Source organism: Ciconia boyciana, chromosome 9 (genome assembly GCF_034638445.1).
Source record: "Ciconia boyciana chromosome 9, ASM3463844v1, whole genome shotgun sequence".
In the NCBI taxonomy this organism is placed as follows: Eukaryota; Metazoa; Chordata; class Aves; order Ciconiiformes; family Ciconiidae; genus Ciconia; species Ciconia boyciana.
Genome location: NC_132942.1, coordinates 18,911,911 through 18,939,561, shown reverse-complemented (window position 1 = coordinate 18,939,561; position 27,651 = coordinate 18,911,911). Strand labels below are relative to the sequence as shown.

The 27,651-nt window shown below is 40.8% G+C and overlaps 1 protein-coding gene across 8 annotated transcripts in view; it reads right to left on the bottom strand.

Moving 5' to 3' along the window:
* KCNIP1 (potassium voltage-gated channel interacting protein 1) overlaps positions 1-27,651 on the bottom strand; it is a 420,579-nt gene that overhangs the window by 33,372 nt on the left and 359,556 nt on the right. The window contains exon 1 of one of the 8 annotated variants that reach the window (XM_072873236.1): positions 6,785-7,125. The exons of 6 other annotated variants lie outside the window; for them this stretch is intronic. The gene's annotated coding sequence lies outside the window, so the exon portion shown is untranslated. Of the gene's footprint in view, positions 1-5,265; positions 5,461-6,784; positions 7,126-27,651 lie in introns of those variants that run through there. One more of the 8 variants, XM_072873233.1, reaches the window with a different exon arrangement.

Genomic DNA, 27,651 nt, shown 5'->3' with positions numbered 1-27,651 from the left:
TGAATTCTTTAAAGCCATTTAAACAAACCTCATGCTCAATACTTTTCTCTAAAATAGAAAAAAAAAGTTCAGAAGTGAACATGCATTTTCTTTCTAGCATGTTAGAGAATGTGACTTACATTGCAACAGCATTAAGCTGTTGAAGGGGTTGAACCTCCCTTCTTTACTCTCACTCTGAGCTTTTACTGTTAGAAATTTAGCTTGCTCTTTGGATGGATCTTTGGGCCAGGATGTTAAACTGGTGCAAGAATAGAGAGAATTTACTCTCCATCGGAGAATTTACTAACGTATCTGGCCGCAGACAAAACTGGCAGAAGTAAATATCAGAACATGGCTTCCCAACAGCTTCCCAGCCTATGTGCTGAGAGAATGCCTGGTCAGATAGTACTGCTGAGTTGTGGTGCTTGGCCTTGCTAACTCCAGCTTAGCTGTTCTCAACCTGAGAAAGGAACAATTCAAGGAAAAACCAAGACCAACACAAGAAAACCACAGTAGATGCTCCAGTTGGCTGCTGCAGTGCAAGAGCAATGGTGATACTGAGGACAATCACATGAGATGATCAATAACAGAATTGAATCCTGAATGACTGGCTACTCTCACAGGGATATAATTCATAGATTAACAACTACAGAAATCTCCACACTTTCCCCTTTTGAACTGAAACTTCAAGAATACTTCCAAGAGAAGCTGGTTTCAAGAGCAAAGAGCCTACAACAAAACCATGGACTTAAACTGTATACATAGACCACAACACATACTAGAGACAGAGCTGTACATACTAGGACCTTAACTGAAAGCATATAAAAAACAATTAGTAAAATTTAATAACTTCTGCTGTACCACATGCACTGTAATCACAAGACTTTTTAACCTTCTCAATCCACCAAGATAGGTTAGCAATAAATAAAGAGAATGAGCAAGTTGCTTAGAGAGGCTCTGAATTTCTGCTGAAGCAAAAGGTGTTGAACCATTAGCTGTGAAACCACCCACTGCCAGGGAAGTCCCACTTTGCAGGGTATCCTGAGGACAGGAAAGAATAATCTTCCACTTCAGGTCTAATAAACATAGTTCTAAATTTTCATTTTAACACTAGCTGCAAACCAATTTCCATTGATGAAAACAAAGAAATGTAACTGCAGTTATTACAGAAAGCATGATAATAGCATCCTGATTTAGTAAGGGTGAAATCAATGAATAAAAAGAACTAGAGTACATGGAGAGGTCCCACTGTAAATATTGGGCTTACAAACATGAAGATGCATCAGAGATTATTAATAGATATCAGGAAGACCATAGATGTGCTGCAGAAAAAGAGGAAGATGTTCTATTTTTTCTGTATTGGGTAACCTTGTGGGTTATCAAAACTTTAGACTGTAGATAATGCCTTCTGGATATAGAGAATGTTTTCTCTTCCTCTTTACAGAGATAGGGAAAAAAGCCCTTAAAAAAAGAGAAATAGAAAAAAGCTTCTTAATACATTTTTCTTCATTGTATGAAAAAATACAGAGTCAGCTTTCAATGGTTCAATTGAAAATTAATTCCCTTCCAGATTATTAAAATTAGAACTAAGTTCTTGGTTCACAGTCTATATTTTTTATTTAACACTGAATTGTTCTTTTATGAAAAATGGCACTTTTCAATAAGCTCAACAGAAAAATTCTTAAACATCTCAAATTCATATGCTTATGTCTACTTAGCATATTGAATAGTACAAATAGGATAATGATGTTGCTACCACCACTTATAAAACCTCTTCCTAAAACATGCAGAAGCAGTTACTGAGGACTTGATTATTTGTCATCTCTTCCAAGAGGAGTCTTATGATCCTCCTCCCCGCCCCCCAAACCCCAGGTTATGGATTACTCTCTGAGCAGCAAAATAGAGCCATTTCTGAGCAGCTACGGATCAATGAAAAGGAAAAGAAATTGGCAGAAGCTCAGTTCATAATTTTTGAGGATTATTTCTAACATGTTAGTTGTTTGTTTACAATCAGCAGGTAATGCCATAACCAAACCATCAGGGCTGTGCATGTGGAATGGGGCTGCCCACCTGTACCTGACCAGGGCGAGCTGCAACAGAACGGTAGTAGGGAACCCAATATAAGACTCTACTTAAACCATATAAATCCAGTTGCATTTTTCAATGTAATTTGACTTTAAATATTTTCTTTCCTTTGTAGCCTAAAGAAAGATGAAGGAAAACCAAACACAAACCTTGCAGGTACATAAGATGCAGGAAGTAGAGAGAAAAACGGAGAAAAGAAAGACTGAATTTGCAGCCACATAATCTTATTTCAGCAGTGACATGCTAATAAGACTACATTTCCCCTGCAACATCTGCATGGCAGCATTTTTTATTTGTGCCCATGCCTAATCCTCTGAAAGTTCAGAAACTATCTGAACAACAGTAGATTTTATATTGTTCCAATTGTGCTGGCTGGGAAGCCATCATGCACCCCAACATTAGTGTTTGACTTTTTTCCTATTATCTGAGAAAATAAACATGGCAGATAGTATTTATTTCAATGCAAAACCCAATGCTGTTGTAGAGCAGAGTTCTGGTACAAGGTTCCTTTTTGTCTTACTTTTAGGAAACCAGAGTACTAGAGTGCTGTAGGGTGTAATGGGACATTGAGCTGGCCAAAGGTATGTCTGCCTAGGTCTCTTGTTTATCAAGAAGGCTTTCAAAACCAGAAGGCAGGTTTTTTAGACTCAAACCAGACTAATTGTTTGTTTAATAGAATGAATTTAAAGGAACTCAATAGAATAAAATGGCTTATGCACAAATCCCTCACTGCCAAACATACTGAGGGGATGGGTCCTTAGCTCCAGGATTGTTTTCAGCCAGCTCCATTGTTTTCTCAGTTATAGGAGCCCCAACACAATCTCCCTGCCCTCAGGGAGAAATACATTTGTTTCATAAACATAATAGAGTCAGTGGAAAAACTACTGTCCTGCAGTTGTGTCACATCTGTTATGAAGGAGGCAAGTAAAAGCCTACAACAGCCGCTGCTTTGCCCTTGGCAGGCTCTAGTTAGGTCAGTTGAAAAACTTCCTCGAATTATGTGATCTGCTGCTTCTCTCAGTGGGGGGTGGTGGGGTGGGGAGAGGGAAGAGAAAAATATCTTAGTACCTGCCTAGTGGCAGTGGCGGGCAAGCTGCATGCTTGCTGCAGCACTGGAAGCAGTAAAGGCTCCTCTTGTTGCATGCTCCCAGGCAGAGCTGCTCCAGCTCCTACACCTCACAGAGCAGAACCTCTCCTCTCTCTACTGACCTGAGCAGCACTGCCTTCATGTCTGCTGAAGGTACCACTGGCTGGCAATGTCAAGCTGGACACGGTCCCCTGCTTAAACCAGACACCTCTGCCCCACCCCTCCTCTTGATTTGTACAAAGAGCCTCTCGGCATGAACAGCCTTTTTTTTTTTGGTACACTTCAATCTTACTCACTTTTGAGTGATCTCATGAGTAGCATAGTATGAGTACATTCCATTTCTCAGCATTACTCCTTACTGTTTAAAAAGCCACATTTCCCTACATTGTCATAACGCAGCAATTTACACCACAAATAAAGCTTCATGTTCCAGTACCCACACTGGAAAGTGAAAAGCGTACTCTTGATTATTTTCGTGCTTTGTAAGAAACATAGTACATCACTTAGCGTTGAAACAAGATATTGAAATGGCATTTGGTAACACACCAATTCCCAACCAAAAAGAAATAAAAAATGAAAAATATTTACATACTAACCTTTTATATATTTGAATAATTTTTGTATGGTTTGTTAAACAAATGTATTTCCTGCAATACCCACACATTTTACAGGCCGCAGGACCTGGCAGCACTTTCCATTTTATTCTGTTAACATGAAATTGTGAATACATTCAGCATCACTTCTTCAATTCAACTTCAAACATCTCTGCACAAAAGACAGCTCAGACTGACATGCAGTCACCTTCTCAGAGTAATTCTGTGTGTTTTGTTGGGGTATTAATGGCTCCTTCCCGCAAGTATATACAATTTTAGTTCAATAGATGGGTATATAGCTTGCAGTCTCTGAGGTTGGTGGTAGTCTGGACACAGCTCTAGGCAGTGTTTAATGAGTTAAGAGATGTGGTCACTCCCACAGTAAAATCCTGAAACATCTCCCTGAATACCTTTTCTAGCAGGTGGCCGGGCTGGGGTGTGCCGAGGGGCACAGACACCATGTGCAAAGTAGTACACATACACTAGGCACTTCAGGAAAACTGTTTTCAGTACTGCAAATCATCCACATCGTGCTCAACCTCAAGAGCTCAGGTCCAGGCTGGTGTTAGGGCAAAGGCATTACCTACAGCTATGTCCAAACTACCACCAACACTGCTTGTGTGTTTTGCAATGTTTTCTGCTGTTTTCCAGATATGCTTTAGCTGCCTCAACAGCAATCCAGGCTTCAGTTTGTACAATTTTTTCCCAATCATTAGTAATGAACTTCATGGAAGAGGAGATTCTCTACTCTTGTCTCAAACACAATTTTATATCCACAGAGGCCATGAAAAAGCCTGTCTGAAGAGTTAATCCAAGGACAAGCACCCACAATCAATCCCTTTCAAACACTGAGTGGTATTTAATAAGTTCATGGCTACAATTAAAGTTAGGACTGCAAGGGGACAGATGATGAAGCATTTTCCCCACCCTCAAAAAAAAAAAAAAAAAAAAAACCAACCCAAAAACCCAGCTCTCTGGTCCTTCTCGGATGCCCTGCAGCAGGAAACCTCAAGCCCAGCAAGAAAATCCTCCCATCACATTAATGGCCTCACAGCAGAATTCACAGTAAGTCATTTCCCTTTAGGGGAACCAAAGAAACAAACATTAAAATACATCGTTCCCCTGAAAGGAGAGTTTTGCAGAACTTGCAGAATTTTGCTGGAAACACAAAACACTATGCAAATGAGTTCTTATATCCTTAGCAGGACTTGGACTGCAGAGCATGGGTATTTGGAAAGATGAATGTCTAACATGAATTGCAACACAACCTAAAAGCTATCTTGCTTGATAGCACTGATAGCTTCTTTCAGCCTCCTAGTTGTGATCAATAGCATCAGCAGCATTATTTGCTCACGATAATGCACTACAACCAGGAGTTGTAATGTTTCACGGCATTCAGCTGCTTATGAAACTATTTCCAGCCCTGCCACAGAAATGAATTACACCTCAGTAGCTCTCCGGCAGAACAGGAAGGAGTAAAGGCAATTTGCTCATCAGTAAAATGGGAATAACAACACTTACACAACCAGCCACGCCTTCCCAGTGCTCCATGCAAGTCCCCTCAATTTCATTAGCACTCAGTTAATGCCTCTCCCTTGTTAAAAATGGGTCTGACTTTGTGCTTTGGTTCTGTGCTGTTGTAGAAGACAAAGCTCCACTTCAGTTCCAGCAAGGACTCTTCCAAGACTTTAATTTTTTTCTAGGTTGATATTTAGGCAGTGCTTAAAGTATTTGCTTCTAAACCACTCCAAGTACTTCAAAGAGCAATATAAGGAATGCAGCCAAGAGTAATAGAGTGATGCGCCCAAACGATGATCAACAGGAAGAACTGACGGCAAGCATGCATTTGATTAAATAAATGTAAAAAAACAGTGATTAATCTGAAGGAGGTGCACCAGATTCTTTTGCCATATTCCCAGAGCTACTGGCAGTACATGCTGCCAAGCTTCCTTTGACTCTAGCACTAGTACAACAAATCAAGTTTAATATGGCTGGTGTTGTATGAACACGTCTATACATCCATTGCCTTAACCAGAAAAGTGGACATGTGGCTCCTCAAGCAGGGAAACAGACACCTTTCATGCCATGCTCCATCACAAGGCTTTATAACAAGAGCCATGAATCAGCCATGTGGAAAAGCGTAATCACAGAAAAGAGCTAGACTCAGGGCTGGTACAACAGGGAAAAACCCAGCTAGCACAGAGTAGAAATCATTTAGTCTATCTTACCAACATTGGCCTGAGAAAAGCTCAGTGAACCCCAGGGAACAGCTATGAACTAACACGTAATGTGGTTGCTAATCTTCTGTCCAAAGGCAACACCGCCAACTTGTCCTGAGTCATCTGTAGTATTTCACAGAGCAGGCTGAGCAACCTGGGGTGATTTCCAAAAAAGGAGATAGCATTCATGATAGAGGCACGTTAATTCTGTGACTAGGCTTGCTCCTTTTCAGGGACTTTTGCCTGCTCAGGCTCTGTAAGAGAGTTCACATTACAGAGTTGTTTCTGTGCTGCAAAATCAGGCTTTCTCTAGATCTGGGGCAGGTGCTGAACTCCAGCTAGCAAGGATCCTTTGCTGTGCAAACTAGCAGCAGAACTAAAGCCAAGTACCATCCTGTCTGTAGATTTAAAAAAAAAAAAAACAAAAAAGAATCAGTATTCCAAAAAGCTGCAGTTCTTGGCACTTCACAGTCCAGCACAGTGTGCCCTGGGAATAGCCTTTCAGCATTATTCTCACCTAATCAGTGTTCCTCATTTCTATCAATCTATTCACACTTTGTAGGATTTTCTTCTTGGAAGAGGTAACACAAAAATGGCTGTCTTGGGTCAGACCAAAAAATTCATCTAACCCAGGGAAGGGAATAAGAAAAAGATGAATACAGAGTGATACTCCCGAGAGCCTTGTCCTGGTCTCCAGCAATCTGAGCTCAATTTCCCAATCCAGAGTTGATGTCTTTGTACCCAAGACATGCACAGCTCTTCAGTAAATTTTGAGCCTATGTACTTTCTTAATATGCACAAGTATAATATAACAAGCTTACCTGCTGTAATAAAATGTAATCTGGATAGCACTGAGCATCATCACAGGGAACAATAATGTTCGTGGCTGAGACCTTTACACCACCCAGCTGGCCTCACAGAGGATAATTCCCCTTCTGGTGCTGGACTTGGTCCTGTTCTCTATCAGTTATATCAGTGATCCTGAAGTCAGGGTCCCACCATTGCACAAATACATAGTAGGGACAGTTCCTGCACCAAAGGTTTGTCATCTCAGCAGGAAATAAAGCACAAAGAGCATTCTTTCTATTTTAGCTGTCAAGAACAAGTGCTCAGAGCAGAGCAGAGGAGCTTTTCCTGTGTGCCAAGGCTGTGGCATGCCTGGGCAGCCCCGGCTCATGAGCATTTGGTTTACAGCTGCCCCTCTGTCAGGAGACTTGCTCCGAGTCACACAGGGGGCCTGAGGCAGAGCTGAGGTTACTCTGAGATGCCTGAGGCAGAGCTGAGTTTACTCTGAGATGGCTGCAGCCACACCTGGGTAGAGGAAGAAATCTGCTGTTAAAGGTCATAATTTGTAATTTTTTTAAATTTTAAATTGGTCCTGGATAGAGATGATGAAAATGGATAATGGAACAGAAAATGGAAAAAAGGTCATGCAAATCCTATTTCCTGAAAAATTACTATCTGGCTAACTGCAATGAAATGTCCCTTTCCCCTGACAGTCTAATAGCTGGAGACATGACAGGCAGCAGCAGAGGGGCAGCTCCAGCCACCAGCGAGGGGCACAAAGCCCCACATCCCGACAAACATCAGTTTTGCAGAAGACTAATTTCTTACTAATGGGTAACTAGCCCAGCAAAAAATTCCTACCACAGCTACTCACAGCATTAATCTAATAGCTTAAACATATTACTATACTTTTACTAGACTAGAGTCTAGATCAGTGATTACCACTTGGGGAAAAAAAAAAATTAAATTGCAGAAGTCTCCTGCACATGTTTTGGTAAAGCACAGAGAGGGCAAATAAAGGATATAGAGGCAGCAATCTCCTCAAAAAAGCAGCAGTAAGCCACTAGCCTTAAATGGGTTCCCCTAGCCTGGGAAAGGCAGGGTGAGCCAGGACCAAGGCAAGATTTTGATTCCAAAGCAGCAAGGGAAAAGGAAAACCATAAGAATATATCAAGCCATCAAACTATGATGCTTTTTTCAGAAGAAATATCAGAAACTCTTCAGAGAGCACTTAATAAATGAAATAGTCATAGGAGACTTCTGAATTATAAATAAAGTAACTGAACTTAAATTTTTTTCTTTTTGGAATAGGTTATTCATCAAAAAACCTCTGATGAGCCAAGACAATGCATTACAAATGGACTTATTCTGAGAAGAATTATTGCTGCCAATGTTTTTTTTTTTTCTCATTGAAAAGCAAATCAGACACTTCAAGTCCCTGATTTATTACTGCACAGACTTCCATGAACATTGGTTTGCTCTAGCTTTGAGTTAGAAAAAGGCTTTTGGAAGAACAATAATCAATGAATATATAATGTGGAGGAATCAACCAATCAGAAATACTAATTAGTTCAGTGCCTAATTCAAGGACGTGCTATCCTTGGGTTATTATGGGAAAAATAGAATTTTATATTTGTGCATTCAGGCAAGTTTTAACTACAGTCTAAAACCTAAGTTGTTTTTGCCCTCAGAGGCACCTTTTTTGAATAGGTGGGATTACATACATTTGGTGCTGGCTGCAGAACTGACACAAGAACTAAGCAGACATTCAGAAGATGAAGGTGAATAGACAATGGTACAAGGCCAAACACAACTTAAACTACATAAAACCCTTATAATGGACACTCTTAATCACATACACAGTGTTTGAGGTCATGACTGCAGAGGATCACAAAGCTGCAGCCTCACCTGATATTTCTTTATTCTGGACTAGGACTTTTCACATGGAGAGAGTGCGTGTGTGCATATGTGTGTGTGTGCGCGCGTTATCTTCCCATCGACAGCCTCGCTGTGCCTTCACAGAATCACAGAATCGTACAGGTTGGAAAAGACCTTTAAGATCATTAAGTCCAACCATAAACCTAACACTACCAAGACTACCACTACACCATGTCCCTAAGCACCTCATCCAAACGTCTTTTAAATACCTCCAGGGATGGCGACTCAACCACTTCCCTGGGCAGCCTGTTCCAATGCTTGACAACCCTTTCAGTGAAGTAAAATTTCCTAATATCCAGTCTAAACCTCCCCTGGCGCAACTTGAGGCCATTTCCTCTCGTCCTATCACTTGTTACTTGGGAGAAGAGACCGACCCCCACCTCTCTACAACCTCCTTTCAGGTTTGCTGGCATCTGATGGGATTCATCTTTCTCAAAGGGGAAAGAGAATCTTTGCTCAGGAACTTGCGGGGCTCATTGACAGAGCTTTAAACTAGACTCGAAGGGGGAGGGGGATAATACCAGGCTTGCCCAAGGGAAGCTGAGGGACAACGTGCCATGGTTAGAGGGAGTGGGTGCCAGCGAGGGCACTCAGCCTGTGTCTCTGAGATGTGCAGGGTACACTGGGGCACAGCTGAAGTCGACCAGAGTTGAGCTAGGGGATACTGAGGCATGCCTGTGCTCAGTCACTACAGGCTGCTGGTGAGAGTATCTAAATACTGCTGCAGATATGAAAGACTGCTGCAGCAACCTCCAAACGAGGACAGCCAAAGCATGCTGGTTCCATCACCACCCAAGGGCCAGACGCTGCTGTGGGCTGGTGCTTCCCAGTGGGTGCCCCATGGCCATGAGCATGCCAGGAGAGGCAGAAAGTCCCTGTGTCTGAGCCACCCTTGGGTGCATGTGCAGCTTAGGCTGGGCTCCCAGCTGGGGCACTGAAGCTGTTTGGAATTCAAATTGTTTTGTGGAAGATCTCAGTCTTCCAAAGGTGATGTTCCAGATTGGAAAAATAAATTTTAAAACCCCTTATTTTCCACACAATGGAAGTTTTGACTGTGATTCAGAAAACTTCATTTTGGAAAATCTCTCAAATTTCATTTCTCACAAATGTTCACAATTCATTGTAATACAGGCAGAAGCCATCTCCACCTACACCATGTTTGTGGTCAGTTTGTCTCAGTCTATTTACAGTGTCGTGGCTCTTTGCAGCTTTTTCTCTGTTAAGTTACCCAGTTCCATAAATTTTTACTTAATTACTGGGGAGCTACACAGTGAATGAGCAGAGCTGTAACATATGTATGCTCATATCCAGGCACCTACACTGGAATTCTGCACAACAGAAATTTCATACTAAAGATCTTGGAGAAAAGAAAAAAAAAAAAAAGTCGTTATTTCTGCTTTGGCCTTAAGTTTCAATTTCTTAAAATGAGTTTGTTTTAAAATGAAGCTTTGTGTTTTCTGGGGTTTTTTAAACAGAAACAGAAATATTTATTTTCCCAAGCTGAAAACATGTGTGGGTTTGCTCACATTTATTAAAAAAAAAAAAAAGATTATTTTGTTTTGTTTATTAACATACACATCATCCTGTTTGGAAACAGCAGTGTGTAAAACAGAAAACAGAATTTGCCATATAACTATAAGGCAATGTTAGCATCCCCAGCAGGAGTGAATTTGGGAGCGATTTTCCTCCTATAATAGCAGACAGGACAGCTCACTACCACATTATGGCAATTCACCTGTGCAAAGACTATAAAAAGTACAAAGTTTTTTGGTCCAGGAAGAATTGAGGAGTGAAACACTGCTATTAAATAAGCACGCTACAGATCTCATCCAAATGAGACAGTATCACCCGAAAGGATTACTTCTTTCCATTTCACAGAACTGGTGTTTAAGTTGAGCAGATTGCTCCAAAATGTGAAGCATAATTAAGCAGAACATAAGTACCAATTAAGCTCTATTTGCACAGAAGAAACTGCTCAAAAAATATTGTTCCAATACACATCCAGATTTTTCACTAGGATATGAGAAACTTTACCAAAATGCATTTGCTCATGTAAGAAGGCTTTCTGCTGAAATACATAGTATGCCACTGTGGGGGAGCTGACAGCATCAAACCTTGGTTACAGCTCTAGGAACGGAGAGCTGGCAGTGGGCATGGGTTATATTTCTGTAGATACGTTGTTAGAGGGCAGCACCTACACCTCAAGCATTTAAGTGGATCTGATCTCAAGCAATATATGGAAGCAACCAATAGTGCCTGGACTACTTCTTCGTAAAAAAACATTAGCGTCCTAATTTCTGGTTTGCCAAGAAGCTGAACAAAAAGTGGGTCTTCAGAACACTAATGTAAATGGACAGTGCCTAAAACACCCTTCTGCCACTAGCATCTCTTTAAATACAGCCTACATACTTCTTCCTGACTCAGAAATAGAGCTGCTTTAAGTCCCTATGTATTCATTCAAATTCTTCAGCCATATCTTTAATTGTTGTGCTCAGGCTTTTTGAACACAGACAGCTATAAATCAGGTACTTGCTTTTATACGTACACACCACTGCCCAGGACTGAGGGCATTAGCTCGCTGAAACTCTTCATCCAAATGTCAGCTCCTGATGTTAATTAAAAAAATAAGAAAAACCCATCCAACACACTAGATTCTTTGGAGTTAGTAAGACTGCAGTGTGAAAGCAATAATTTGTTTCAAGACACCTAATGGAGATGTTATTTCCTTACAAAGAATCCTTTTTCCCTTTTGCCAAGGCTGTACCTGGCCCATGGTGATACTCCCAAGAGCAGCTGTTTTGGTCAACTTGCTCAGCTGCTAATCCCTCCCCGTCGTCCCAGTTGCTCTTTGCCCCTCACCGTCCCCTGTGCTCCTACCTCCAAAGAGCAGCATGAGCATCCTGCAGGCTGTGGGCGGGCTTTCTTGTTTTAATAGGCTCCAAGCTGCTCTACAGAGAGGAAGCGATCCAGAGCAGCTTGACACACCTACTCCTCCCGAGGATGGTGAGCATGCACTGGGCTGTTCTGTAATGCCTCATCAATCCACAGCCACAGGTACAGCAGGCAGCTTCAAATTTTATATGAGGGCAGAGCAAATCTCACTGGAGCATTTTGATCCAGTTTTAAGTGTTCGGATAATTAGTAGAAGACCATTTAAAACATCTCCCCTAGGAATGAGATGCGAGTTTTACTAGGAATTACTGAAAAGTAATTTCTTTTCATTAGGAGGTGACATGGTAGCACTCAGGGAAGCAAACAGCTTCCAGCTAAGCCTTTCCTTTCAGTCAGGAGTTCAGGTCTCCCTCCCATTGCTCAGCAGGCTACAGTGGTCTGCTGACACCCGACAGGTACCCATCATGTTATTCAATGCAGCGAGGAGATCCCTTCCGAAAGTGCCCTTAGCCACTTGTGCCTTTCTTAGAGTGAGCAAACAGAAATACATGCACAGTGTGAAGATGAAAAGATTTTTCACATGGGTTTCTATGTCCCATTGAGAAGCATAAAAATCAGGGAGGGGAGAGAACAAAAGGTGAGACACATTGGTACCAAGCAGTAAGCAATCCCATAAAATAGGAGCTAAAACCCAAGCCTGCCACACATATGGTGATGGACCACTCTGCTATGGTCAATATACCAAATATACGAGCAGCATATACCAAAGCAGGCGGAGAACTGAGCTAAACCTCCCTAAACTCCCACGCAGGAGCCAAACCACAAGCAGTTACCGGCCAGACAGCAAAGTAAACATGCAGGGAGCTGAAACCCCAGCAGACAAGATAGCAAAGTTTCAGGAAATAGACAATAGCTTAATAATTTCCAAAACTTGGCCCAGCTAGTGGTGCTGGGAACCTTAAAACTTTATGAGTTGCCATGAAGTCAAAATATGTAATTATTGAAAACTTTACCATGCTAGAGTTAGAAGCTTTAAATTCCACTGATTTGTCTAAGGATCTTTCTGCTTCTGAAACATACTAATTTTCAGACTGGAAGGGGAAGACCATGAGGGTTATGGCTTCTCAGGCTGGGGCCTGGCTTTGATCAACCCCCCCCTAAAAATACTGGCAAATTCAGAGGCCTGGACTGTTTTTGGAATACCACCAACAGAGAGTGATTTGAGGCTAATAAACATCAGTGCTTGTAAACACTGGAGCTGTTCTGGTTGACAATGTCTGAGGACTTCTGCAGGCAGAAAACAAATACACAATTGAGAACATGACCAATGCCAGAATGCAGCTTATTAAATTTTCATGCTGACTCTGATTACTTTCATTTAGCAACACAGATGTGTAACCAGGATGAGGAGATATAGTGCCCATGAGTACTGGGAAATGGCTGGCAATAGGAGCAAGATTTGGAAACCCGTCACTTAGAGCAAATGCCACTCACATGTGCATTTATCAGCTCTTACCAGTGACTTGGTTTTAAAGAAGCCACAAAAACATTTTAACATATCAGATTTCATAATTCTCATTCTTCCATTCTGTTTTAAGGAAGTCACATAGTAGTCCACAAATAAGTGAGAAAAAGACAGGGGAGCATTGCTAAGAACAGTTTTTTTAAAAAGGTCTAGGATTTACCTAGGAAAGCCTAACCTGTCTGTGCAAGTGCTCCCTCCTATTTATTTTGGGGAGAAATAAACATTTAGCTTGAAATATTTTAACTGGAGTATGTGAAGAATAAAGAAAGAAAATTTCTCTTTCTGAATGCTTCAGATTTTATCTTGTAATTTCAATTCCCCTTTTAATCATCTACAAGAAATTTAATAAAGCTTTGGCCTAATCCCAGAATAATAGAAAAACAGAGAGTTAGAGCTTTGCACATACAAAGACACATAAAGAGAGCCTCTGCAGCTGGAGTTGGTGTGTGCTGCCAGCCCTGCTCCAGCAGCTGGGAGTCCACCCTCCCACCCTGCGGCAGCCATACCAGCCCAGAGGTGCGGGGACAGGGCACCCCTGCCCCTCCTGGCCTTCAAGACAGGTCTGGCACCTACCTTCACCTTTCTCTTCTATTATTTGTGCCTAAAAAACACCCACCCACTGTCAGACAAATACTCAGCCTAGCAGCAGATGGACGTGCACAACACTGCAACAGACCCACGCAGAACCAAGGTCAGCACTGTGGGTACAGCCATGGCCCCTCATCGCCTGTGGGGGCCACGAGCAGCTGCTTCGCTTCTCAGTCCTGCTGCTGGATGGGATCATGGACCATTACAGCATTGTTGTCAGGAAGCGTGGTGGACATAAAATGGACAAATGAAACTTTTTACTCTTTCCACAGTGTGAAATCTCATTTTAAGAGAGAAAGGATTAACTGTTTAAGTAGTTAAATTAATTAGGACTTAATTAAGATACATTTGGACATGCATCCTCAATCCGAGGTCCCCATGTGTAGATTTAAGAACCATGGGAGAGGGATTAAGGTAATGTTAATTATGTTCCGTTTATATTGACTATTTAAATAGCTATCCCTTTCCAATTATAAGCCTAACTCAATTTCTTCAAGAAAAGCAGCCTTACCCTGAAATTCTCAAGGATGTTCTTCAGCCAAAAGAAATGTCTCCCCCTACAACTGTAAATTTATTGAAGCCACGTGAAACAATTCCGGATTTCAAAATATGGCACGTTAGAGTAGTGCTCTCATGTTTCTTGCAAGTTTTTGAAAACAAGGAGACAAGCCAGCAAACATAGGTGGGTTAGTATTTAGACTAGTGATGCTTCGTGTCAGTGAGAAGTGGTTCAGCAACAATGCGAGAAGCTGGACCACAACTCTCATTTTAAGACTTACTAATAACAACGTGCCCATGATAATTTGGCAAATCAGAAAAAAGATGAGCAAGTTTTAACATCCCACCAGTGCAAACCCATCTCTAAGACTGCCCTGGGGCCAGTGCAGGGATGCACTCTCAGAACCCAGGTAGGCTCTTAGAGAGTTTAAATTATCAGCCTCAGGTCACACTCTTCTTGTTCCTGCCACCTTAATGCCCCCCCTCCACTTCCCTCCCTCCTACTGCAGATAAAGGTAAATCTCCTGCCCTGGCTGCACACATTGCCTTGGGACTGTTCACCTGCTCTCAGGGGCACTGCGAAGGCTGATACTGCTCACAGAAACTCACTTCAGGAATGAGAACAGAAAGCACAGCTGACTGCTCTTTAGAGACTGTACTTAAAATTATTTTAAAAAAAATATATTTACAGGATTCCAAACACCTTTTGTGTAACGATGATCTAAGTTATCATTAATGGCATAAGTCAAAGAACTTAATTTTTTTAACCTGACCATGTATCTCTAAAATGAATTCTGTTTTCACACTATTTAATTTCTATAATTTAAAGATGCATGGAGAGAAAAACACCCACCACACTTATTTTCCTTTCTGCTGCAATGAGAAACCACATTTATTTCATATAAAAATTTACCACCATTATTTATTAGCAGGCAGAAAGCTTCTGGGTAAAATAAAAATTTGGTACATAAAGCTGCAGCTGCCTGAGGAGAGGGGGAATTAACTGTAATGAAACTGGTTTAAAAAGCCTCATAATATCACTTTAAAAATAGCAAAAAGAAGGGGGTAGAAGCAAGAGGAAAAAAACTTTTTTTTTTGGTAAATGACAAAATATTATCTGTTCTTTCTGTTAAACTCTCATATGAAAACAAAAGACAAGTTTTCTTCTCATCTTTACATTTAAGGTGTATACCTGGAAGGAGCATTTTCTTCTCCATGTATGCTAATATTGTACCTCTTAACAAGCAGCAATTTTGTTTGATGAGGATTTCTTCCTGAGTGGCAGATCTTTTTATTGCTAGTTTAGAGACTTTTGCTGGTCATCACACAGGTGAGCAGTCAGCTCTTTAAGCTGATTGCTTAACCTCCCAGTTACTTGTTCCTCAGAGATACAAGGAAATCAGCTCACAAAGCTTCACTCAGGAAAATAATTCCAGTAACATCTAGAAATGGAATCATTTGCAATGCAGTGGCAGGACTGAAGAAACAAAACACAGAGAAATTCAGTTATGGGGAGACTGTACAGTCACTTGTTTACTCAAACCTGCACCACAAAGATAGCCGAGAGCAGGGTATCTCTCACTCAGCTAAGGCAGACAGTGATGCCATTTCACTTACTAAGGTATTAAAAGTTCTTACCGTGTGCATTTTCTTTTAGGTACCTGTCTGTATTTCGTTTTTGTGGGTGCTTTGGTCATCTGAACTTTAGCATTTGGTAAACAGCTTTAGTGCAAGTAATAATATGTATTGAAAGTCCTCAATGCAACAGCTATATAATTATGCAAGATTTTAGAAAGATTTACAGCACTCTGATTCAGTTACATTATAAAGGAAAAACTTTTGCACTTGATTAAGAAAAATTATTTGTTTCACATGAATGGTAGGTGTCTGTAAGCTCAGACCTTTGTATTGCCTTGTCAGACAGGCTCTACAGGCAGATTTTGCTGTGCGGCCTGTACCATGGTGTGTCCACCCTGCCATTTGGCCTCAAGGAGCAAGGAAACCTTAGCACAAGGTTATTCATCTTGGCCTTTTTAATGTATAAAATTCAGGTCACAGTATATTTATAAAAACCAAAATATACTATTCCTACAGGATGCAACTCAAAGACTCAACAAACTGCTGGTTTCTTTTTTAGCTACTCAGCCAGAGCTCTGCATTATTGAACTCGCATATAGGATCACCTTCTAAGACTGAAAGATAAGCTGCCAAACTTCACCCTGAAATAAATGTGCACAGATGAGTTATTAATTTATAACCAAAACTCACTAGACAGAATCGCCATGTTTTTATATTTTTGTTCCTGAAGTAATCTTTCTTCTTCACTCTTTCCCTATGGAAAACTGCTCAGGTCTACAGCAAATAAATGCAAAATAAAGTATGGACCCTGTATGTGCATTTCAGCAACATCCTAGCTGCTAAAGCTGGCAGTAAAGTGTTCAAAGTACAAGTGGGCTTGCGGGGTGGGGGTGGGGGTGGGGAATCACTACATTGTGATTAATCTTGGTGCATGATACTACAGCACAACACAATGATTACATGGCAAGCAGAATTGTATTTAGACTATTGTTGCAAATTACATCCATTAATCACCATGACCAGCCTGGATCCTAACATTACCCAAGATAAACTGCATTTAATTCCCTAATTCTTTACAATAATTAATATTAGATATTTGTATTTAGTCCACCATGCAGCTCAGATGTGACTACTGACACAGACAGAAATAGCCCAAACCCGTCACATAGTACCAGTATGAGTTGTTACACATTTTGCCAAAAGCAAGATACTAGATAAGTCTCTAGGAAAGGGGCAAACATCATTCATAGCTGTTTTGGTTAGAATTTTTTCCCCAGAATCTAAGAGGATGAAACACAAAATACGGACTCTAGAGATTTCATCAGAAGTGTGAAGAACAACCCCAAAACGTACAGATGGAAATGTCATGAGAGAGCTTTTCCTTTAGCTCCTTCAGGCTCCCATGTCCTTGATTGAACTAAGGCAAATCCTTCCTCCAAGATTTCATGTTAAACAAAAAGGTTTCATGCTAAACAACTTCAATTAAACAGCATTCAAAAAGATATATTCATGCTTAAGTCAGCTACTTCTATGTTCTTTCAACTTCTACAGCTCCTAATAAGACAAATGGCACTGGGCTCCACTTCACTTTGTGCTGTGAACTGTGATCTTCGCAACGCTTGAAGCAAAGGCAGCAGAACCTGCACCACTACTCACACTTTTTATAAGGCTAATTATGTGGCTTTTGTTGCTGCTCTCCTTCAGGAGGCCAAGCCAAGCTGCTTGCTGCTTCTTTGAGGAAAGAATTGTTTTCTCTCACAACAACGAAAGAGAAACCTGTTGAGATTGACTACATAAAGTACATCTTTGATACAGGAAATCCTTAAGATGAAAAGCTTTTGAGGTGGGACAGTACTTGGAGACAATATTATATGAGTTTGTTCACCTTCCTCTCACCCACATACTCACTTTGGCCAGTGGTGCACTGATGATTTGCAGCCCTTGTGATTATTTTATGAAGCTGATCCTGTTCTTTTCTATCTCAGTAATCAACGGGCAGGTTTATGGTTGAGAAAGCTGTAGAATTTGAGAATAAACTAGCTGGATAGTTTTGTCCAAACTTCACTACAGTGTCAGATGCAGCTCGATTATGACCAGCACTCCCCAGCTGATGCTCTCTGGCACCTCTCAACAGAAAATGGGAATTTATGAGGTACAGAGAGAGCTCAAAGGGACAGGTACTCTTCTCACTAATGTAATCCAGAAACAAGTAGAAGTCAGAGGACTTCAGCTAGAGCCAATGAAATGTGAAGCAGGTTTTAAAATAAGACCACATCATTTTACACTTATCCAGCAACACTGTGATTCCTATTGTTGTCTGAAAGGCAGCAAAACAACAAGTTAGTATTCCAACACAGGAATCCCCTCTTCTCAGGGATGCAGCATTGTTCACTGCTCTCACCATTTCTGGACCTGAATGGAGAGAGCACGTGGAATTCAAGACGGATGAAGCCTCTGCGTGTACTCTGCATTTCAAAGTGGTTCTGTAGTCCACAAATGCAGAGCCTTGCATACAGAATCAATTTTCTATGCTATTAACTATCTTGGAAAGTTTATAATGCTGTTAATATTGCAGAGTGCTTTGATTTAATTCTGAAAGAGGTACAATTTCAGGGTTGGTGAAATGAATATCTTCTGGCATCTTCCAGACAGCTAATTAGTATATATAAATTATTTAAATTATTACAGAGTTTTGGGAATATGAATTATGTTTTCAGCAAAAGCAGATAAAAATGGGGGAGGCATCTGGAAGAGCAGATATATATGCTCGGCCACAAGTAGTCTATATTAACATCATCACAGCCTGCTACAGAACATACTAAAATTTTGAATCATTTGTACATTAACCTGCAACCAACACTAGCTCCTTTTATGCTGTATACACCAAATCTGCATAGCTGCCATGCCTCCCCCAAACTCTATTATGTTTCAATTCCACGAGAAAAGCCTGGATTATCGTCTTGCAGCTCAGTATAAATGTAAAAACATATTTGACTCAACAGAATTTAAGAGCTTCTGTCTGAAAAGTATTATACATAGCAGGCCTTGCACAGATAAGATCCTTTTTATTTTTTACTGTTGCTTCTGTAAAACTGTTGATGCAAGGGAAAGAAATAGGCATGAAAATAGTAATCCGAGAAAAATTAACTGGTAACAAATAAAATAATCAAACTGATAGTCATTATCAAAGTATTGTACTTCCAGAACAGGATGAGAAGAAAATTAAAGTAAGTTCCATTCTGGCTTCAGACAAATAATTCCCCGAACACTTTTAGCAGGCAAAGAAGGTGCATTCGAAATTCATCTTCATTACTCAGACTTAACTGACAGGACTGACTTCATGGCAAGTCAGCCAGCAGGACAGCAGCCAGACAGGACTAAAACACAGATCTTTTCAAGCTTCACCCTGAATTTCACCTATCAGACAGCATTTCAAGTTATACACCCCATTAGAAGGTAGGTAAACACCATAAATAGCTGGAGTAGATATATTCTGCCAGTTTGTTTGGATTTCTAGATTTGATAAAAAATATTTTAGTATTCCCTCAGTGATAGAGTTCTTGTGCTACTCCAATGCCTGCTGTGTAGGAGGAAGTCACCACATTAGATATATTAAAGCAGACAGAACACAATATTGTACCATTAGCACACGCACTAACGTTACCTCCAAAACGCACCATAGTAAGATCAGTGTATTGTTACAGGAGCCTCTAAGGCGTACAAGCAATTGCCCAAAGGAAAGGAAGAGAAAAATGGCATCACCCTGGAAGGATCAACAGAGATATCTGAATTCCTTCCAAACAAAACTAGCTGACATTTCCACCCCTTCAGAAATATTCTGAAGTCTTCTCCAAAGCCAAGTCTGCCCAAAGGAGTTTCGCAAGAGGACATTTAGACAGATTTAGTGTCACAAGATGGATTCCCTAGAAAGCTTGCCCTTGTGCTGGTGCTCTCTATCCACTCCAGCAACAGCCCACCATTTCCTCATTATCTTCATCAGTCAAAGCATGGCTGCATTCAGGTGTAGCTCAAAACTCAGACATCCATTCTAACACCCCCCGCGCCCCCTCATGTGACAAGCTCTCACTGCAAGGAAATGAAACCTCTTGCATCCAGATAGACTTAGGTTTTTAATTTAAAACATCTTCAACTTGTGTCTCTAACTTGCCGATACATTTTAATTAAATTTATCGGCAAAGATGTGCTTCACAGAAGATTGTATCTATCCCCCTGAGGATTAGTAGATAAGGACAATTAGAGGTTAGACTGGATCCTTCACATCTATTGACACTATGCAACTTTGCTGCTGTGATATATTTGAGGGAAAAAAAAAAAAAAAAAGAAATCTTGCTGCAAAAATGAAATCCCTCCAGATTATACTTAAAAACTCTCCTTTAAACTTCGGGAGGCTGTGTTTTTTCTGATTACATTGTTTTGGAAACACACTCCCTGCTAAACAAAGTAACCTGCATGGGACTGATGCACAATCCTGCCTGAATCCCCCATCATCCAACTGCTCTTCCATCCCAAAATACATCAGAGAAAGGTCTTTAAGGGGAAGAGACAATAAATAGTGAGAGAACCGAAGACCAGTCTCATCAAGTGTGCCCAATTTGATCTCTACCAATCAATCACAGACACTACAACATCTGCCAAGCAGCCTGACAGCCGGTTCAGTAGCATTGGGGAATCTCTAACTTCCGTAGCCAACACTTCCACATTATAAATTAAGAATAGCTTTGACAGCATCTCAGAAATAAGCTTTGCACAAGGACAAACTCATCTTCCATGACACTGCCATTCAGTTTAGAAAATGCTGTGCATATATTTTTCTTAACCCACACCAGCTTTTCCTTAAAACAACCATCTGCTTTGCAGGCACTACATGCAAAGTCTCCACCTTTCTCCATGCTGACTGCATTTACCCCTGCTGTAAATTGATATGATGCGGATCCACATGTACAAGTGCATCACATGGCATCAAATCTTGCCTTGTGCATGCTGTGTTTCTCAAGTGGAGAAGCTACCTGGAGCTTGCTATTTTGCAAGGTGGATTTGATGCAGCATGTTACAGTCCAGAGTCTCTCTTGCAGCTCTAGAAAACAGGTAAAGTATAAGATCCTCCTCTTTAGAAATATGCTAGAACAGCTTATCATCTACGTGTTTTATCTTTAAAAAAAAAAAAAAGAAGCCAAACAAAAATCCTTGCAATGAAACTGAGGATATCCATCAAGTTTTATGCAGTTCTATTTCTTTTAAAATAGTCTACAGAATATTTACCTCTTCTAACATCCTTCTACCCATCAAATAAAGTGATGGATTTAGGGAGGGAGTCCGAAGGGAGAGAGGCAAGATGGAAGGAAAGACACGTAAATAGATAAAACACTCATGTACTATCGCATTTTTATATATGTGGGGAATTAACAGAAGCACAGAAATCATGGAATTATGGTGTATGCTATGTTAAAAGTTTTGCAGTGGTATATTGTTATATTCTTTTTGCATGCCTACTATGTTTTTTAAAAAAGGCCCAAGTAGTCCCCTTTGAAGTAATGCTTAGTAAAATAACTAATTATGATGGTTATCTAGCTGATTCATCACTATCACAAAGGCCTGCACTTTTCAAACCATTAACATACTTCTAAGTCAGCTCAACACCCAAGTTCTTCAAACAATAACACATAAAGCACAATAAGCACTTCTATTTCGCAGAGTAGTTTACTTTTTATCTCCCTCTCCAGCACTCTGTCTATCCCCCTGAAAACACATGCCTTTCTTCTCTTGGCCATCTGCTGCAGAGTTTCATGGAGGGCACTTCTATACTTTTAGTCATGCTCACTCCCTCCAAAACACATGCAGTCTGGTGTGCTTGGGTTTTCTGTTGATGGCACATATGTTGATTTATTAAAACATGTGGTTTGTGCTTTCAAAAGGAAGTTGTTGTTGCTCTGTTTTTCTAGTCTTACTTCACTCCTATATCTTTCACCACTGCACCCTGATGCACCCTCTTCACCAGAATATGAATGAAAATTAAAATAGTATTTCTTAGCCTCTCTATGCTGCCACAGGTAAGTCTTATGCAAATCTACTTTTTTTCTGCAATACTTTCTGTTGAAGAAGGGTCTGGTGATGCTGAGACGCTTTCTGAAAGAGGAAGGCTTGCCATGCTGCACATGGAATGACTATTGTACAAATGGACGAAAAATAAAATCCGTATCTATTCAATCAGAACTGTTAAAGCTGAAGGGGAAACACAAACACAGAATACATCCTAAGGGATGACTGACTGAATTACACCCCTGTGATAGTCCCACAAAATGTTATTGATCTCAGACTGAATGCTTGCATAGTTGATTACTTGGGCAGGAATTGTAAAACACAAGTGGTGTATTTTTGTCACATAAAAGAGGAGGAAGGGTATTCTCCATCTTCTCGGTATTACAGTTGTCCTGAAATTACCTGTTAGTAACTTTGGATGGACAGTGTGGACCCCCAAACAGAGTCCCATGTCAAAAATGCATGGACCAGGATTAAGAAGCCATAGAGTGATGCCGTTCTTTAAGAGCTATACCGGCAATTAAAGAACATGACTTTGGGGGGGGGAAGGGCGCGGTGCTAGCCAAAGACAACAGAGTGAGCCAGCATCCCCTGCTTTCAAACTTCTTATAAAGCATTAGTTCTCACTGTAATCAACACAAACCAGGGGTCTGGACCAGCTGTTCCTGCACTGCCATGCAATGCCTGTGGGGAGGTGACACTGCACCACCTCTTTGCACCGCATACAAAGAGAAGGGGAAGAAGAGAACAAAAGACTCAGAGTCTTTTAAAAGACAATCCAAGATGCAGGGCTGTGCGAGATGTCTCCCATCATATTCTCATCCTGTTTTCCTTCCCAGCTTCCCACGACTGGTGATCACTGTGTTTTCCCCACCTTCAGGAAACTGGGAGACCAAAGGCAGGACCTTCTATTTTTTCCTGGAAGGGACAAACAGCTAAAGGAGAGGGAAGGATTACAGGACCACATAAGTTTTTCATCTTTCACTTCAGTTCTCGGGAAATACTGGAACAACAATGATGTATGCTTACAAGCGTGGGTCACTGAATTGTCAAAACTGCAATAGAATAAAACTGAATTGATATAGCGCATCCTGGTGCAGAGGAGAGAAACAGAGAATGCATTACATCTTCATCTGAGTAATACTTTTTGGCCCTGTCTCACATACCGTTCTCCTCTGGAAGCTGGGAAAAAGAATGGTCTACAAAACTGCCATGAGGTGGATGGAAACTGGCTGGATAGCTATTCAGAGGGCAGCTCTCAGTGGTTCAGCATCAAACAACATGAGGGATTAAGCGGGACTCCACTGAGGTCTTTCCTGAGTCTAGTCATGGTCAATGTTTTTATTACCAAGCTGGATGATCAAACAGAACAGGTATCATCACATTGGAAAGGACTGCAGGAGATCTTCACAAATTTGAGAAAAGGCCTGAAGGTAACTAGATGGCATTAAGTAAAGACAAATGCAAAGGGCTACAAGTTCGACAACAGAATAAACCACCCAAATACAGCTGGCCACGCTGAAGATCTGCACATTACTGTGGTTCTGAAGCTGAACATAAATGACTTGTCTCGTGTTGCTGCAAAGACAAAAAGCACTTCACCAAAAGTACAAAGAGGAATACACTTGGCCAGCCATGTGAAATAATCCCTCTGCTGTGCTCAGTGGCAGTTAGGTCACAACTTCAACAAAGATGTGCATTAACAACAAATACTTCAGGTAATGTCACCGAAATCGGGAATCAAACTCCTTAACACCAATGTAGTATTAAGAAGCAGGCATTCTTTATTACGGCGCCGGATGCACGGGGGATCGTTCCACCTAGCGTGCATACCGCAGGTTACATCAGCCGAAACTTATATTGTCCAGTTACATACATATGCATCAAATTTCCCAGAATGATCATGCATATTCATTCTATTTCCTGGAACTAATTATCATATTTGCGTGGTCATTACGCATGCGTCCTTGAGCTCCGAGGGGCTTCCGTGGGGGTCTCTGGTGGTCCTTGGTGGTCGTACAGGTGTGTCCTTTAGTTGACCCCTTCTTCTGGACATGCGCAATCCCACCTTGCTTATGTAACTTGCTGCCCTTCTTCATGGTGCATGGTCCCTAACAATGATTTGGCACCCTTAACACAAACCAATTATTCTAACCACCCTCGACTCTTTGTCAAGATGGGCTGGGGCTGTACTGGGAACATAGCAGCATGTCCGTACTACTCCTTGTCCAATTGTCTTTGGGCATAGTAGCATATCCATAGCCATAGGTGTACAACCACAATATTAAAGCATTGTCTAACCTGCTCCTATCTCTATGTTGCTTAGTTACAAAAGAACAAACTAATAATTTTGGTTACATCTGGTTACAGTAAGAGCAATGAAAATGATCGGAGGAACAAGGAAACAAACAAGGAAAGACCAAAGAATTAGTTATTTAGACTAGCGAAGAGGAACCTGAAAAACATAACACACTTTACAAGGCTTGTACAAAGATAAAAGGAATCATCTGTTCTCCATGTCCATTGGTGGACTGAAGACAAAAATAATACTTGTAATGAGTTTGCCGTGCTGACGCAGACAGGTACAACCCTGCTTTGAGACAGGAGGATGGACTAGGAGACCTCTTCACCTTCCACATCTACTTGCCTATAATTTTATGAAGCATTTACATACTTTTCCCATAAGAGCTTTTTTTTGCCAAAACAACAGTTAAGCTACCGCTTTGGCTCTGACCAGGTGAGTATAACACCTCAAACAGACTTTCAGTGTTGTGCCTGTGCAAGTTATGGGGTGCTTGTAGGATACTTGTACCTACTGATGCTGACCTTAAATTTGGAAAGTAAATGCTTTTAAGTAACTGAACTAACTTATATGTAACAAATTCCTTGAGTGATATAACAACTACGGAACTTTCAAAGTTTCAGCATTATTGAATATCCTTGAAGAAAGCTGTTTTTACTGAATTGCTGCAAAAGAGTTAACATTTTTCTAACCAGTTCTTTGTATAAATGAGTATGGAAGGGAGAAGCTGCTAGTCTCTAATTCAGGATCAGTACCACAGTTTGTTTCACTCTCCCTTCCCCTTTAGAAAAGATAGAAAATGCAATGCTGTCACTTGGGAATTGGGAAAATATGATTCTGTCTGTAGAAATGTTACAGTTTTTGGCAATAGCTTTAATAATATTTTTTATAAAGATCAATATCTGCTGATTTAGGAGACATGATAATCTGCCACTTTCCACTTCCAAGTACTTAACTCTCCCCTCTAGAGTGCCAGACAGATAATGTGAGCATTAGTAGAGCTAGAAAAGGGGTACTGCATTAATTCTACTTCTTAATAATAAATAATCAAATAAAACCAAGCTCCTGATTGCTTAAGCAGGAAGGCACTAATCTAAGCAAGGAAACACTGAACACTTCCCTGTAAGTCTCTGGACCAGACCATATGCTAAAGGCAAAGTAAATGTTCAAGAAACATGGGAAAGATAACCAGCTAGCAACTTCAACGTTACCTTTTTTATACACATAGTTTGTGTTAGTCTTGCTTGAACACAGAAATTCAAGTAAGCAAAAAGAGAAGGTTCTAGTACTAAGCTGGGAGGGTGGGATTGCCCCGGGGCAGAGAGACAAAAAGAGCAGAACTTCAGGTCTGGTCACAAGTTCTGTAAAGCAGTGACATTTATAACCTTTTGATAAAAAGTAGAGGGACATTAACATGATGAAGTGCAAAAGACAGGGTAGCATTTCAGATAAACAGAGCCAGTCAACACAGCTTTGCTCCTTGAAGGGCTGTACCCTGCTGTCACACGGACACTGGGCTTGAGAGTTCCACAACCCTCATCACGCTACAAGGGTGCTGAGGGACAAAACCCTACATGAGTGCAAAAGGAGGCAAAACAGCAGTTGCAGTAGCAATGGAAACAGTGTATGTATCTAGATTAAATCTGAAAGCCAGGGAAGTGTGACATGAAGAGCAAAGGTAATTTGATAAGCCACCAAAAAAAAATTGATATGCACATGTACAAACACACGTGGCAGTTTTACACAGACACAGGACAGAGAGGTGTGAAACATGGGAAAGCTTTATTACAATGTGAACATAAATGAATAAGAAATTGCTATTTCGAGATAAAGGTTAGCAGTAGAGCAATTATGATAAACATAAAAGTATAAACAGCAGAGTAGTGCAATATGCTCTGGTAAACACACAGCCATGAGTAATTACAGCTACTAACTGAATCACTCCATAGATCCAGAAGGTTGAGGCAGAATCTCTGCTGCTCAAACAAACCCCTTCTAGTTAAAAGGCTTGAATTGTCTGTCTGAAAGAGTGTGGGACACTAAAAGCTTCAGTGTTAAGACAGCAATGGCACAAACAACTCAATTTGAGCTCCTCGGGGAGTGAAATGACTGCAATTAGTCCACAATGTCAAGACCTCTCCCATTCCTTAGCAGAGCTGAAGCTGAGAGAAAAGTCACAGAACATCAGAAGGAGCTGTCAGAAGCTAATCTAGAGAGACTCCTTAAGCACTAGCAAATGCCACCAGGCCTGGGAAATTGGGAGATGATGTGCAGAAGACAAAATTCACTTCATCCCCAATTGGGAGCCAACAGCTCAGGCTGTATAAAGGCTACCAATCTTCAGGAGCCTCTGCAACAGACTGTATAATGAAGTCTAGGGGCCATCTAATTGCATGAGAGAGGAAACCCTGAAAGCTGAAAGTGCTGCAACAAATTCAGAGATTTTGTTACAAGAAACTTGTAATAACTAGTTGGAATAACTTTAATGCACTTCCCCAGATTTACATGGACAAAACCCTATGCAAGGGGAGCACAGACAAGATATAAAAAACAGGAACCCTCAAGTTAATTTTGGCTGCACAACCCTAGTTCTGTCCCCTCATGGGTATAGATTACGGAATGTTGTTTTACCATATGGACATTAATAATATGCTCATGAAGCAAGACCACACTCAGAAGTATTAAGACTAAGCAGCAGCAATAGTTTAGGCATTTATCTTCTGACTGCTTCCCTTTGTAACGTCAGACTTTGTCTTGCAAGTTACCAATGTGTCTAAATGAGCCGAGTATTTGAAGGTGTCATACACCTATGCAACATGGACACATGAACACAATGTTACCATGATACATCCCCGGCCAAAAAAAAGTAAGGTTCTGAAATTGATAATCCACCACAGGTTTGTTGTTTGTTTGGGGTTTTTAAAATATATTTTTACTGCCATATCTCAGAGACAGGGTCTTGCTGTTTCCAGCTGAACAGTAAATAATTGCATGAACTTACTCAGACCAATATCCCATGAAAAAAACTGAGATGGGGTGGAGATGCTGGAATTTAATAGTTGCAGTAAGAACCGTAGCCCAAAATGTTGATCTACCAAATTGATTCAGTTCCCTACACAATCGTGAACAGGAAAAAAATAGCAATTTTGCACAGAGTCACAAAGACATGGGTCTGCTTCCATACACCACCACAGCTTATGCACAGCTTGGGGGCTAAAAGCATTCAAATTCACACTGCTGCAAGATGTGGAAGTGGATGGGTTTGAGAGGGAAGGGGGGAAGGCTACTGTGCCCTCAGGTCTCTTCATATAGATGGGAAATGATCCAGGGCGGCCTTGTCAAAAAATTCCTCATAGCAAAACTAATACCTGTAATATAACTAGTTACTTGACTTCATGTATGAGAGGAAAGAAGTGTACCACCTCATATGCAGATGACCACATATATAAGAGCAAGAGGAAAGTTTATCAAAGAATAACAAAATCTCTGTCCCAGATCAAACTATGCAGGTTTTCTATCATAGT